Below are 16,216 nucleotides of genomic sequence, written 5' to 3'. Positions count from 1 at the left end.
TTGTTTTCTATGAAATAAAAATCCTATTTATGAACTAGATATGTTTAATTTTATTTTATTATTATGTTTTAGTTATTTATTTATTTTTTAATATTGAAGGAAAGAGTTGTCTTAAAATAACTAGAAGCCCTTTTCTAATATTTTAAAATAAATAAATATCTTACTATATTAAAATAATTTTTTATTATTTTTTAATATCAAAAGAAAGAGTTGTCTTAAAGAACCTAGAAGCCCTTTTCTGATATTTCTAAATAAATAAATATGTTAAGGAAATATATATATTAATATATTTTCTTTAAATTATATTAATAAATTTGAAATAACAGGATTATAAATTAAATATTTCTTTGAACTTTTAAATTTTCAATAATAGAGACAATTTATAATTAATAAGTACCAATTTTGGGCGTTGTAGGGGTGCTAATCCTTCCCTAAACGTAACCGACCACGAATCCCTTTTTATTTCTAAAAAGAACGAATTTTTGGTTAAACGCAGATCAATTTATCTTTTAACTGATGTTTTCTTAAAAAACTCTTTTAAAAGGTAATTTTTAGGTATTCGACCTACCTGATCCAAAAGGTCAATGGCGACTCTCAAACCATTTTTTATCCACATTATTTTTCCCGCCAAGTAAAAAAAATTCGTGCCTGGACGAAAACCGGTTACGACAGCTTGGCGACTCTGCTGGGGACACAATCTGGTCAAGCTTCAAAATCAATTATAAATTGTCTCTATTAATTAGAAATTAAAAATTCATATATTTAATTTTTAATTGTTTCTTTTCAAAATTTATATATATATTTATTATTTTCATAATATTTATATATATTATTTTATTAATGTTTCATTTTATTTTCAAGTATTTTATTTCATTATTTATGTTTCTGTCAGAGGTTTGAACATTTCTCCTCACACACAACACTTGCATTGCATAAACATAATCTCTATAACTGAGATTTGTCCCTTTTAAGTGTGAGTGAAAGCGACGTCTTCGTGAGAATTTATTCTCCGTGTCAGACCTAGCAAGTAGCTTTCGGGATTCATATCCTCTATGTCTTTAGTGAGAATTTATTCTCCGTGTCAGGCATAGAGAAGTGTATCCCCTCGAATTGAACTCGATTCACTTTAGTCTGTGATGGACTAGGATAGAGGGTTAGCAGCTCAAGGGGGCACTAACAAGGACAATTCGGGTACCTTTACTCCTAGAACTGAAACCCTGCATATAATAAACCCTAGCACTTCACCTGATCTAAGAAGTACTGAAACTCTGTCCATAGGTGTACACAAAGGAGAAATAAGCTTTAGCTTTTAATTTATTATTTTTATCTCTGAATAAATGCATGCGAACTAGAAATCATGCGGTTAGGTTAATTTTTCCAAACAAAGCATGGAACTAAAAAGCATGAGGTTAAGATACATTATATACCTTGATAGATAGAATCTTTCTTAGTACTAACCAATTTATTTTTTTCCCTTCCAATTTTTATTTTTCATACATTTTGTTTTGCTCTAACTTGTTTATATTGATTTCTTCCGTCTGCATTGCATGATCATGACATAACCAAAAGGTGTTGACTTGAAAGACTGTTCATCAAATTGGAAAGAAATCATAAATGAACAAAAAGTTTTATGATCGAACGAAATATGACGTGGTCAAGGAATGGCATCCCGAGGGAACTCCGAGGATAGTAGAGAGCTATGCACCCAAAGATTGTATGCCCATTGAAGAGAAGAAGGAGATACGACAAATAAGAGAGCAGATGTCCAAGATGATGGAAAGAATATCTGTTTTGACCAAAGGAAAAGATATTCCTACAAAAAAAGATATAAAGATCAATGAACATAATCTTGCAATTTCAGATATGCAAGGGACTTCTGGTCCTAATCAATTGGAGAAGTTACAGAAAATCATCATTCATATTCACAAATCGTCTGGAGATACTCAGGAAATGATGACAACTGTAAAAGCTCCTAGAGAAGAGAATAAATCATCGAAGTTTAGTATGCTCCCAGTATCTAAAACTCAGGTTCAATCTAAGGCAAAAGGTGGTTCTCATTTTTATGCTATCCATATATCATATAAAGAGTTGTATGAAAAGTTACTTGAAGCACGAGAAGTAGCTCCATATTACATAAAACCATTCCAACCTCCGTATCCAAATTGATATGACATCAACGTTCATTGTGAATATCATGCCGAAGCTCAAGGACATACCATCGAGAATTGTCTTGCCTTCAAACTTCGAGTCCAAAGTCTTTTGTATCATGGAACCTTACAATTTATGGTAGATGATCGGCCTAGTTTGGTAACCAAAGGTCCTGCTAGATTAATACCAAAAGTCTTCAAAGGTAAGAGTATCAATAGGGGCGCCCAGAAAGAAGAAGATTTACTGAGGTTCGAGGCTCAAATACGTCATTTAAAGATGGAAAACAATAAATTGAGCACCAAAATGGATACCATGCAAGAAAATTTCCAGAAGATCAATCAAGCTTTTCGAAATGCTGGCATAGGAAACACCCCAGAAGAGTGGATAACAGGGGTCACCAAACTGAAAAAGAGTTGCAACATACATGAAGATCTTGTCCAAAAACTTTTTGAACACAAAGGTTCTCTCACAAGGGAAAATGAGCAACTCCGAGAATTGACACAGGAGATGAAAGAACACCACAATGTCATGGAAGAAGCTGCAGTCCAGACAAGCAATATGACCCATAAGCTAATAAATTAACTTGGTTTTAGAGAAGAAAATTGGAAAGTTATTCCCTATATGTAAAGTTTTGTTGAAGTTAGGACTGAAAGTTGTCTCCTACATGTAAAAGTTTTGTTTAATGCAAGAAAATTTTGTGTTCAATGAAATGTGTTCTAAGATGATCACTCTTGAGTAACACCTTTTCATACATGCATTTTGCATTTTTGTATTTTTTACGTTTGTATTTACATTTACATTTACATCATGCATTAAAACATATTTAAATGTTTATTTATTTTCAATATCAAAGAAAAGGGCAGTCTTAATATAACTGGATGTCCTATTATGGTATTTTAAATAATTTACATTTTTGCATTTACATTTTTTATTTGTTAAAGTATTGGTATATACATTAATAATAAAAACATAAATAATTCATGAAGGGTTCTGTAACAGTAAAATCGAGACTATTCATTCATACTATACCATCATCATGAAAACAATGGAGCAATCTTATGAGGGACTACAAGATCAGTGGCCAAAACAATTGACAGGGTTACCTCAGGATATAAGGAAAGAAGCATCAGATTCAATACCATATGGATCAAATCAAATTATTCAGAGAATGACATCTGACAAAGAAGAGATAATTGATAAAGAGCAACCATGCTATCAGATTGAAGAGTCGAGAAAGATAACATACACTGGGGCACCCCACTTGAACCCAAAGAATAGCCTCGTTCATTATTCACAATATGAGGAAAGATTCAAGAGGATGGATGAAGCAATCAAAAATATGAAATATGTTGATACTTCCCACAAAGAACTAGAAGCAAGAGAACTCAGCTTGGTTCCACACTTGGTTATTCCCCATGATTTCAAAATGCCAAATTTTGAAAAATATGATGGCACCAGTTGTCCCTTAATCCATTTGAGAATGTTTTGCAGAAAAATGGAAGGATATTTAAGTTCTGATGATCTGTTAATTCACTCTTTTCATGATAGCCTTGTTGGCCCAGCAGTAGTCTGGTATAATCAGTTGACCCAAGAACAGATCAAGAGATGGGTTGATTTAGCTGATGCATTTTTGGGACAATATCTGTATGTTAAAGGCTTAGCTCCAACACGTATGGATCTTCGAAGAGTAAAAAAGAAAACCAATGAAAGATTTCAAGAATATGCCTTAAGATGGAGAGGAGTGGCGGCACAAGTTCAACCTCCCATATTAGAAGAAGAAATATCACGTATGTTTCGTGATTTCCTTCCAGCGCCTTTGTTCGAGTTAATACAGGCAAATCCGACAAAGGAATTCGAGAATTTTGTGACAAGTGGAGATTTAATTGAGAATGTAATCAGTGAAGAAAACTAAAAAGTCACATCCAGGAGCCCGACGGATCAAAAAGCAAAAGCTGATCATGTGAATGAGTGTCGCATCCAGAGTCCTCGCAATTGCAAAAGTAAAAGAGCAAGTAACTATTCGGATCGACCAAAGAAAGTCATGCGATCAAGAAAAACTTTGGAAGTGTTTCAAACTTCCATTTCAGACTTGTATCCTCATTTGGTTAAAGGTCAATACATCACACCAAGACCAACTAAAGTGACACCAAACCCTTCTGCTCATAGCTATGATCAAGATAGTGTTTGTAATTTCCACTTGGGGGTAAAGGGGCATTCTACAGGCAATTGTAGGCCACTGTTAAAAGAAATTGAGATGCTTGTTGCCAAAGGGGTTTTGACACAAGAAATGATCAAGAAATGGGGGGCAAATGAGGATAATAACCCTGATCCTATTACACACCCAACATTAGAGAAGTAATGAAGCATGATAAATAAACAAGTAGAAGTGTTATCTACCACTATAGTACTTTCTATTTTCAGCATCTTGTTTAAACTTGCTTTTTGTTTCTTTTCTCCGCTTTTGTGCAATAAATAAATGTGTGTTGCTTTTATGGTTATGAGCAAGGAATCAATTTTTAATCTTGAGATTATTGAGTATCAAGTAGATTAAATATTCTTTTAATTTTTCAAGAATTATATATCTTTGGCAAGTGATAAAATTATACCTTCCATCCAATGCCAATTACTTGATCCTTACTAAAACCAAATTTTGACCGTACATTTATCTGAGACTCTGAAGAAATGTCTCTACCTGTTTTGAGACACTAACTCTAGATGTTTACCTTCTCGGATAGAGTTGGTTGGTTTATGATATTACCCCTTCCACTATATATATGACCTCAAAAGTCACACATTTGACCTTCCAAATACAATGCCGTCATAAAAAAACCTCAAAAGAACCAAACTTTCAGTTATCCGTGAATTTTCCTGCAAGAAGAGATGAGATGAGGCATCATGGACCAACTTATCGAAGATGATTTCAAGTGATTGGGACATACTCAAAGAAGAGGTGATTGATTGAAATAAATATATCATGCATTAATTACATTGTTTTCATGTAAATAAAGTTAATTTTGAATATTCATCCCCCTGGAGATACCTCTTTTTACAAAGGTTTTTTGTGTATGAGATGACGAACGACATTGTTTTATTTATCCTTTAAAATATATATATATATATCCTTTGTGGTCCCCACTTGAGCCTGAATAATTTTTCTTCTGATTCAACCCTAACCAAGGATCACTCTCCACATTGGGGGGTAAGGTAAAGGATATTGGCTCACAACAATAAAGATTGTCAATACAGTTTTATTACGAAGACAAGTTTCCATAAAGTCAAGAAAGTTTTGAACTACAAGGTATGTCAAATATAAAGTGCTTGAATATCAATCCAATCAAGAATAATGGAAAATTTCCAAAGTGCAAGAGGAAAAGGAGGTGCTCGAAGCAATTGAAGTCCTATACTCATTAGGTAAAAAAAAGGAAAAAAAAAAAGAAAAAGGAAAATTGAATCAAGATGGGTGACTTATTGAGCCTCAAGTTACAAGGTTGATCAAGTACAAACAAGAAGAGCAAGAAATGCTGGAGATATGAGAAAATGGAAATGAATCCAAAATAGGGCAGTCTAGAGGGATCCAGATGATGGAAAAATCCCCAACAAAGCAGATCCAAGTTAAGCAAGGCAAGATGAAGGCATCAGAATGAATTGATCCTTGGTTTGATTACCTTTAAACACTTATTTGGGCCTTTTTATCCCTTTCTTTCGTAACCATAAGCCATGGCCTACGTTACGTACCTGAAAAGTCCATTCTAATCATACATGGATTTCTAAGTGAAAGAGAATATCTTCAGAATTCATTCCGCCTCTTAAGATTGATTTTTATTTGCAAAAATTGGTTTTTAAAATCTTTAATGCATGATATGAAAAATGATAAAGGGGGGTTCAAGATGTAAATTTTTAAATAACATCTTATAACCAAATGAGGATTTGAGTTGAATACCTGAAAAGGCGGCTCGAATATTGAATGGTGCAACAAACGACATAAGAGATGATCTTAAGCTCTTAAATGAAGCACCGCACATCCCAAAAGACGTTCCTGAGATTCTGGAATCAAGAAGTATCTCTACAAGATGAGAATAACAACCATTTCTTCAAGTTAGTGGAAGCACGAAGCGACATACTGAACCAACTTGAAAGAACCAACTTTACCAGAATTCACCTACACCTTAAATCAGTCAGTATTGTGACACTTGCTATAGGACTATGATTTTTGAATGATTTAAAAGTGTAGATTGATTTATTTGATATTCATTAAATTCATTGTTTATGATTTGATTATATTGTGAACCTGAAAGGGGTAATACTTTACAAAATTCTTTCATTCTTCAATAAAGAAAGGAGAAAAAATATTTTCAAACATGACAGTCTCAAATGAGGAAGGTCCTTGAAGCAATTGTTGCTTATTCTACCTATGTTGTAGAAAAACAATGAACGAGGCCAGAATAATGAAGCACTTCACATTTTTGAAGGCAAGTGGTCCAAGAAGCCAGAAAGTCTGGAGAATTGAACTTGTGACACTCTCCTATGACATTATTAGCAGCTCATCAAGAAAGATTATCGTTTATTTTATTCTGAGGGCGATAAGCATCACCAGACAGATTATTTTCCCCAACCATCAATTCATGTTCTCTAGAAGATTACATCATAGAGCCATGAACAAGTTACTACCTGCACTCTAGTTATACCGTGATGCTGGCTCAAGTCTTGATACATCATTGCTACTTCTTCTATGCCGATCATTTTCTTTGTCAAGATGATATCCATTATGTCCTTCATAAGATTACTGAATTTGAATTTGAGGACTTAAGGCACAGAATAAGACATTGGAACATAATCTACCCTTATAGGCCTTTTATATAGGGTAACATTGGTTACAGGATTCCAAAAGTTGAAGATGACCAGTTTTACTGTCAACTAAACCGTTCCATGATTTGAAAAGAGTGGGATATATTGGAGCAGCAGAAGAGACAGTTTTTGTAGCAGTCATTGAAAGAAAATGCACCAACAAAAATCTTCTAGTTCATCCTGATGATGTTTATTTCTTCCAGTAAGGTTGTTACGTTGGATGTCACTGACAACAAGGTTGAATTCGTGAAATCTACTCATCAATTGCTCCAACTGATCAATATTCATTTCCTGTGCATCTGTTTTCAAAGGTATTCCAAGCCAGTAGAAGGCAACCTCTGTATCACTGACTCCATAGAAAAGAGACAGGACATTGATATCACTACGGAACTTGTCTCTAGCAGCTCCTCATGTATAGTTTTTAGGGAAACCTAGAAGCATTTCCACCTCATCAGGTTCAAGTGGAGTAACTTTATTCCTTCCAACCCATACCAGATTCCATTTTCAACACTCATCAAGAACATACTTCTGGACACTCGAAGGTGGCTCATCGTCATAAGCTTCAAGAGCCTTACAAATCCTTTCTGTCAATTTGGAACTTCCTGTACATGTTTGTAAACAGTTCAACTTTGTTCTTGGATCCCAGGAAGGCCATCATTTCTTTGTCAATGGAAAAATATCATGTATAGTGCGTGGAGAAAACAAGATAAAAGGAAATCTATTCTCAATTGGCAGATTATGAATATAGCCCCTTTTCAGTGTAGCAGCATGAAAATACTTCGAATCTACAAATTCTGGCTCTACGTCGTATAAGTACTGTGACATTTCGGTCCAAACACTAATTGGACCAAGTGCCATGTTCTCGTAGTAGAAATAAGGAGGCTCAATAGAATCTTCTGGAAGTGTTCTTTGAGTTATCTGATCTGGTTCGGTAGAAACCCCAAAACAAATCATTGGATTCAAAAAAAATGAACTGCATAATCGTCTTCATTAATAAGCTTTTTTTCAAGTTTCCTCTGCTTCTTCCTTTTCCAAAAATCATAGCCCGAGTTTTGTCTTTTCTTGTAATTGGGGTCATTGCATAATGGCTTCCTATATTCTCCTGAAAGAAGTGCATCAGCAGCCTTAGCCATTTGAGCAGCACATATAAAATCTGTCAATTCTGCAATTGATAAATCCGGACCACATCTCTCCATGATTATTGAAGCCTCAGCCTTTGAGAATCCCATTTTCGTCAAGTATAACAGTTTATTCTCCTTATCAGAATTCAGGATTTCCTCGGTATCAGAAGAACTATCAATATCTTTAAAATCATCCTGAAAGATCGCTTCATAATCAGATGAGTTGTTAACAGAATCAACATGTTGCACGGGTGTGGATTTTTGATGAGCATGTACCACTGTATATGTAGTCTTGCTATTGCATCAGATTACTGTTCGCATAAATTGGTTTCTCTCCCACAGAAAAATATATTTCAGAGATGGCATTCACTGAAAGATGATAAGCCACTGTGTTAGCCTGGAACGGATTACCAAGCTATTTATACTTCTCTGTCTGACTAAATCCCTCCAGATACAGAAAATGGTCACCTCATTCAGAAGACATATATCTCAGAAGTTTTTGTCAGAATGATTGAGTACTTCTTAAGTTTGTGACAACATGAAGAGAATTTCTCCAGTTACTTGACAATACTATTGTTTAGTGACACCAGAATGAGAATATTCAAGATAAACAGATTTGGAGCACGAATAAATCTACAAGTACCTACAACAGTTCATTGTCAAAATTGGACCTCGTGGGGATCATGACATTTAAGTCAAACAGACATTGAGAGTGAATCAGACAGATCTAGAGGAACATCTTGAGGGCCCATTTCAACCATAAATAGAATATTGGGGCATTTTGAAGGCTCACAACAATATGAATATTTGGGCATTCTTGGAGGCTCATCTCAACAAGAAGTAATGTTGAGCACACTTTTAACATCTGTATCAGCAAATGTTGGGGCATTTTAAAGGTTCCTTTAGACAGATCCATGTGGGGCATTTTGAAGGCTCAGATTAACAAGAAGCAAATATCGAGGCATGCTGAAAGCCCATTTCAATCAGAATTAGGACTGTTGATGCATTTTTGAACGTTCGTATCAACAAATGCTGGGGCATGCTGAAGGCCCACATCATCATGTGTTAAAAATCATTGACTTGAGCAGATATTTCCAATGAGATAGAAAAATATGAAGAATGAAAATTGTGAAACAATAACAGTCAATCTGACTACACATAATTGCTTCGTTCATCAGGCAGTTGCATTAGGGTCCTGTTGTTGAACAAATATTTATTCAGCAAGTATGGTTTCAAATACCTAATCTTCTTAAACCATGTGTCACATGACAGTGTGTTCTTTGTTAAGCTACATCATGGTTGCATGAATAAAGATGGTCCCCTTGTAGACCATTCGATCCAAGGATCAGTTCCTCGAGACCTCAAACTCTGAATTTGGTCTTTTGTGTGTCGGTGATAATTGAAAATATTTCTTTGAGATTCCTGTCAGTTAGTTTCAACCATACTATTGAGGTTACGAAGCTGTTTTTCACATCAGTTTTGTTTACTTGATGACATTGAAGAGAGAAGCTCATGTATATTGTTCTTTCCCGATGTTACTGGGGTTATCATTTCCAGCTAGACTGAACTGAGTTTTCATCTATTTGGTTTATCATGTGTGTTTCATCCCCAGCGTCAAGAATTCTACGGATATCTTTCCATACATGGATCTTATAGTGGGTGTGTTTCTACTTCTTACAACGCTCATTACAGAAGAAAGCGTGATCAATATCACTTTTGCCTTTGCCCGAGATGATATCAAGATCAGTTAGTGTCTCTTATTCAGTTCGACACTAGCATATTTTGTGAATTTGATCAAGTTTTGGTCATGAAACACACCAACATTTCACTTGTATTCCCATTGAGTTTTGTTCTCAAGTGATCTTGTGACATCATACAAAAGCTTTGAACAAATATACAAAGAGTTTCAATGATTGAGAAATCTTGGCAGAAACCACATGAAAGATTGAATGTGTTGTCAAATGTTTTACATCTAACTAGAAACCACAGGAAATGATGAATGTGTTGTCAAATGCTTTACGAACCACTTATTCCGATGTTAAACCAATGTTGTTATCATATGGTTTTCCTTTATTGATCCAAGATAATTTTTTTCTTCTTCAACCCCAAGATTAGAAATGAGATATGATGAAGATTTCTTTCCACAGAAGGAGAACTGAAATTTTAAACAAGAAACTAGTGGCGCCAACTAAGGTTGAACGACAGGTTGTTGTTAAGCATCTCGACATGATATGGTCCAAGTTGCCTTATTCGAGATCTGATTATATGTGGAGACATGAAAGGAATTGGGATAAATCTTCCTTGTGATGTGTTTAAAGAGTTAAATTAGAACAGACTCTACTCTCCTAATTAATCCCTGCTGAGTCAGGCATATCTACATCTACACTCTTCAAAGATGATAGATTCTCTTTTCAAAGATGATAGATTCTCTTTTTAAAGATGATAGATTATCTTTTCAAAGATGAAAGCTTTATTGGATTTCTACACAAGTCCAGACAAAGAAAGCCGATGTTACCAAAGACAAAATGGGGCATCAAAGTCATAGTTCTGACTACGGCAAGAGTTCAATAAATGAAACATTTCTTCTGAGACTTAAATGAAGCAAAGAAGAGACAAAGATACATATTGATCAGATGATTCTACATAAATGCAAGCTTGATAGCATAAGTTTCTACACTGATATCCAGAGGTGACCCTGGAAATAAATGATGTAGTAAAGAAATACCTAGTTCACCACTTTGAAGTCAAATGAAGATTGCATCAACATTCATGCATTCATAAGAATATCATTTACACAATAGAAAATGCATTACATTGGTACATATGATTGCATTCAAACATAAGGTTTTGCAGATCTTCATATGAAAAAGAAGATTCATGATGAACAATACCTTACAAGAAGAAGGTAGAATTTAAAACCTCGAATGCAGAAATCACACCAATATTTGAAGAATAGATGGACGCAATCCACAAGAATGAACATTATCTTGAGATTGGGTCATGTTACCCAATCAACATGTTATTTTGAAAAATAATGAGAAAACGATTTCCATAGTTTCTCATTCAATCTTTTCTAAAAATGAAATTGTTGAAAAGTAAGAAAATGATTTTCATAGTTTCTTACTTAGTAAACTATTTCCCACATCTGTAAGTCCTACAGTGCATGATGTTTCCAAAAAGCCTTCGGGAGCTTTTTGATGTTTTCAAAGCCTTAGGGTCATCTGTAAGTCCTACAGTGCATGATGTTTCCAAAAAGCCTTCGGGAGCTTTTTGATGTTTTCAAAGCCTTAGGGTCATCTGTAAGTCCTACAGTGCATGATGTTTCCAAAAAGCCTTCGGGAGCTTTTTGATGTTTTCAAAGCCTTAGGGTTATCTGTAAGTCCTACAGTGCATGATGTTTCCAAAAATCCTTCGGGAGCTTTTTGATGTTTTCAAAGCCTTAGGGTCATCTGTAAGTCCTATAGTGTATGATGTTTCCAAAAAGCCTTTGGGAGCTTTTTGATGTTTTCAAAGCCTTAGGGTCATCTCTAAGTCCTACAGTGCATGATGTTTCCAAAAAGCCTTCGGGATCTTTTTGATGTTTTCAAAGCCTTAGGGTCATCTGTAAGTCCTACAGTGCATGATGTTTCCAAAAAGCCTTCGGGAGCTTTTTGATGTTTTCAAAGCCTTAGGGTTATCTGTAAGTTCTACAGTGCATGATGTTTCCAAAAAGCTTTCGGGAGCTTTTTGATGTTTTCAAAGCCTTAGGGTCATCTGTAAGTCCTACAGTGCATGATGCTTCCAAAAAGCCTTCGGGAGCTTTTTGATGTTTTCAAAGCCTTCGGGTCATCTGTAAGCCCTTCAGTGCATGATGTTTTCAATATTTCCATCGTACTCAAAAGAAGCCAAATGAAAAATTATTGTCATTTTCGTCTTTGCTCTATTCTTGTTAACAGAAGAATGAACAAAGAGGGGCAGCTGTAGACATTAATTTTTCATTCTATTATTATTATTATTATATTGTTATTATTATTATTTAATAAATATTACAGGCCCGTTTTACAAATATTGGAGGCCCAACAGTGACCCAAACTTGGTGGCCCAGATCCAGAAGCCCAAAGGAAACCCTAAACCAAATTAAGGTTTATGCCTCATTCCAGCAGCCGCCATCAACTATTAGCCGTTGGATCTGGCTACGATCCAACAGTCCAGAACCCTCCAGAAAGAAACCCTAGGGTTATGATAACCCTAGGGCCACGTCCCAGCCGCCGCCGTTGGTTCCAGAAGGACCATAGCTATGGTGACTCACCTAAGCAACCTCATTGGGAGCGGTCTGAAGCCATCACCGGTGGTGGTTATTAAAGCCACCATCTCCTGCAAGAAAAAAAAACCCAACAGAGGGGCAACCAATACACAGACAAAGAGCAACGGAGAATAAGAGACCACAACAACGACGAACACGAACAGACAACAACCACCCACAGCAACCAAATATTGAAAGAAAAGAGAGGAAAGAAACTTACCAAGGAAACTGCAGTCATCGAAGTCTCCTTACGAGGTCGGAAAACCGAAAGTCGAAGGTAAAAACCTTCGATTTATTTTTTAGATCTAGAACGATCTAAAGCGTTTTAGGACAAACGGAGGCCATATTCGGCCTTAGAATGTCGAGATCTATGCTCTAGGGTAATTTAGGAGTTCCGGTCACCGTGAGCGGTGGCCGGCGGTGGCGATCGGCGCCGGAAACGGAGGCCGGTTTTCTCCTCCGGCGAGAGAAAACGAGAGCTTCTCTCTCTAAAGAGAGAAGCAAAACCAGAGAAATGAAACAATGGCCCTTAGGGCCGGTTTAAAAGGGTTTAAATACCCTCCCCGAACGGCGTCGTTTCGGGGAGGGATATTTGTGTAAATTCTCGTATGGTTAAACCATACACGCAGTCACCAGAAGTTTATAAACTTCCATTTTAGCCACTAAAATCAACTTATATATCTTTTTAAATTAGTGTTTTAATTTTATTTTATTTATATTCTTGCCACTGATTATATATGTTTATGTATATATTTAGAATTAAAGATTAATTAATATACATATTATATTAATATTTCGAATTATAAGTTGTAAGTTTTAATATTTTACATTTTAATCCCGTATATATTATTAAGGCTAAATTACACTGTATACCTCTGGATTTTATGATATTTTAAAGTAGAGTACTAAGTTTAAATATTCTACATTTTTACACTATATTTTTAATTTATTTTATTTTAATCATTATTTATTTACAATATTATTACTTTTATATTTCAATTATTTCTTTAATTATTATTTTATTATTCTTAGTCATATAAATATACATAATAAATAATATTTATTTTATTTGTTTTCTATGAAAAAAATCCTATTTATGAACTAGATATGTTTAATTTTATTTTCTTATTATGTTTTTGTTATTTATTTATTTTTTTAATATTGAAGGAAAGAGTTGTCTTAAAACAACTAGAAGCCCTTTTCTAATATTTTTAAATAAATAAATATCTTACTATATTAAAATAATTTTTTTTATTTTTTATTTATTTTTTAATATCAAAAGAAAGAGGTGTCTTAAAGCACCTAGAAGCCCTTTTCTGATATTTCTAAATAAATAAATATGTTAAGGAAATATATATATTAATATATTTTCTTTAAATTATATTAATAAATTTGAAATAACAGGAATTAAATATATCTTTAAACTTTTAAATTTTCAATAATAGAGATAATTTATAATTAATAAGTACCAATTTTGGGCGTTGTAGGGGTGTTAATCCTTCCCTAAACGTAACCGACCACGAATCCCTTTTTATTTCTAAAAAGAACGAATTTTTGGTTAAACGCAGATCAATTTATCTTTTAACTGATGTTTTCTTAAAAAACTCTTTTAAAATGTAATTTTTAGGTATTCGACCTACCTGATCCAAAAGGCCGATGACGACTCTCAAACCATTTTTTATCCACATTATTTTTCCCGCCAAGTAAAAAAAATTCGTGTCCAGACGAAAACCGGTTACGACATACTAGTATGATCACCCAAGGCGTATGTGGGCAGGTCAACCATGCCAACTGGACAATCCAGTTGGCCAAAAACTGCCAACTCAATATTCTATATTTACAGAAAGCATAAAAGGATTTGAAGGATGAGTTGGTAGATAAGGATATTTCTCACGTCAGCATGATCGCATGTTGATGGGGTTTCAAGCTGGCTAAGGCCTAATCACTTAAGATTAGGTTGAAAAGAAAGACCAATTCTGTGTCTCCATTCAATTACGGAAAGATTGTTGCATTCATGATTCATCAATATCCCATATTCTATTTTCCTTCTGAATAAACAAGTGGATAAGGTCGGTTATTTTGTGTATAAATCCCCACACGTCACTTTATCAAAGACGACTATAGAAACAAATCACACAGCAGACAGTTTCAGATACCAGATTTCAGCATTCTTACATTACTGCAAATCTAAAACTTAAAGACAATACAATGAGTTGGTGGTGGGCAGGAGTCATTGGTGCTGCCAAGGTAAAATTCAATCAGATTCTTTTTTTCTCTTTTCTTTTCATCTCATGATCAAACCTCTTGCCTTGTATTCAATCAACCCTTTTTCCATTTTGCAGAAAAGAACGGAAGAGCATGATGAACCATCGAGATACAAGAGTGTTGCGCTTGTAATCGGCATCACGGGTGTTATCGGCAACAGCCTCGCTGAGATTTTTCCATTCTCCGATACTCCGGGCGGACCGTGGAAGGTCTATGGTGTCGCTTGTCGTCCCCACCCTGCCTGGACTGATCATTTACCTATTGATTACATACAATGCAACATCTTAAACGAAGAAGAAACACGAGATAAACTATCGAAGCTCAATGATGTCACCCACATTTTTTATGTGGCGTCGGCCAAGAAATTAAGTGAAGCCGAGAACTGCATTGTCAACGGCACTATGTTACGCAACTTGTTCAAAGCTGTAATCCCTAATGCCCTGAAGTAGAAACATATATGCTTGCAAACTGGCCATCGACATTATACCTGTCCGTCTGATTCATTTGGCAAGGTTCAGGTTCAGTCCCGTGATCCTTCTTTTCGTGAGGATCTTCCCAGACTCAAGTTGTTAAACTTCTGTTATACGCTTGATGTTTTGTTTGAAGAGATTAAGGGAAAGGATGGATTGATATGGTCAGTTCATAGGCCAGGTCTGGTTTTTGGTTTTCTCCATCTTGTTCGATGAATGTAGTCCGTAGCTTATGCGTTTATGCAGCTATATGTAAGCACGAAGGCAAGCCATTGAGATTCCCAGGGAACCGTCAAGCGTGGGATGGGTATTGGGATGCATCCGATGCGGATTTGATTGCAGAACATCAGATATGGGCAGCAATGAACCGACACGCGAAGAACGAAGCGTTTAATTGCAGCAATGGAGATGTGTTTAAGTGGAAGGACTTATGGAAAGTGTTGGCAAACCGGTTCGGTATCGAACATTACGGATTCCAAGAAACAGATGAGAAGCTGAGTTTGGCTGAGATGATGAAAGACAAGGGTCCGGTGTGGGATGAGATTGTGAGAGACAACAGTCTTTTGACGACGAATTGAACAATGCCGGAGCATGGCAGTTTGCCGATTCGGCGCTTTCCGGGAAGTCATTGTTGGATAGTATGAATAAGATCAAAGAGCACGGATTCGTCGGGTTTAGGAACTCGAAAACATCCTTCGGTTCATGGATTAACAAGATGAAAACTCACATTATTGTCTTCTATTTTTCAATATATATACGACTTAGGATACACTTACACCTAAACTAACGTAAAACTTTTATTTTTACAATTTTTTAAGATGGTTGAATGATAAGAAATCAAAATTTAATATTAACTCATTGATTTTTTTTCCGGTGAATATCTTCTCATTTTTACCATTAATATTAACCATTGATTTCTCATCATCTAATGATTTAAGAAAAGTATAAAACTTTTTATTTCTACAATAAATAGTTGGATTCTAACCCTATATATATAATTAAATTCGAATTTTACTGCATTTGATATCATCAACCTCTTTGCTGCTTACAAGCTCTTTTTATGGAGGTTAGCCCCATCATGTCCC

At 35.2% G+C, this 16,216-nt stretch overlaps 1 pseudogene; it reads left to right on the top strand.

Annotated features, from left to right (window-relative positions):
* Window positions 1-14,504: 14,504 nt before the first annotated feature.
* On the top strand, window positions 14,505-15,918 carry LOC120151613 (annotated as a pseudogene).
* Window positions 15,919-16,216: the final 298 nt, after the last annotated feature.

The sequence above is a fragment of the Hibiscus syriacus genome, unplaced genomic scaffold (assembly GCF_006381635.1).
Source record: "Hibiscus syriacus cultivar Baekdansim isolate YM2019G1 unplaced genomic scaffold, ASM638163v2 tig00111061_pilon, whole genome shotgun sequence".
NCBI lineage: Eukaryota > Viridiplantae > Streptophyta > Magnoliopsida > Malvales > Malvaceae > Hibiscus > Hibiscus syriacus.
The sequence above is the reverse complement of the archived record's forward strand: the minus strand, read 5'-3'. Positions and strand labels throughout refer to the sequence as shown.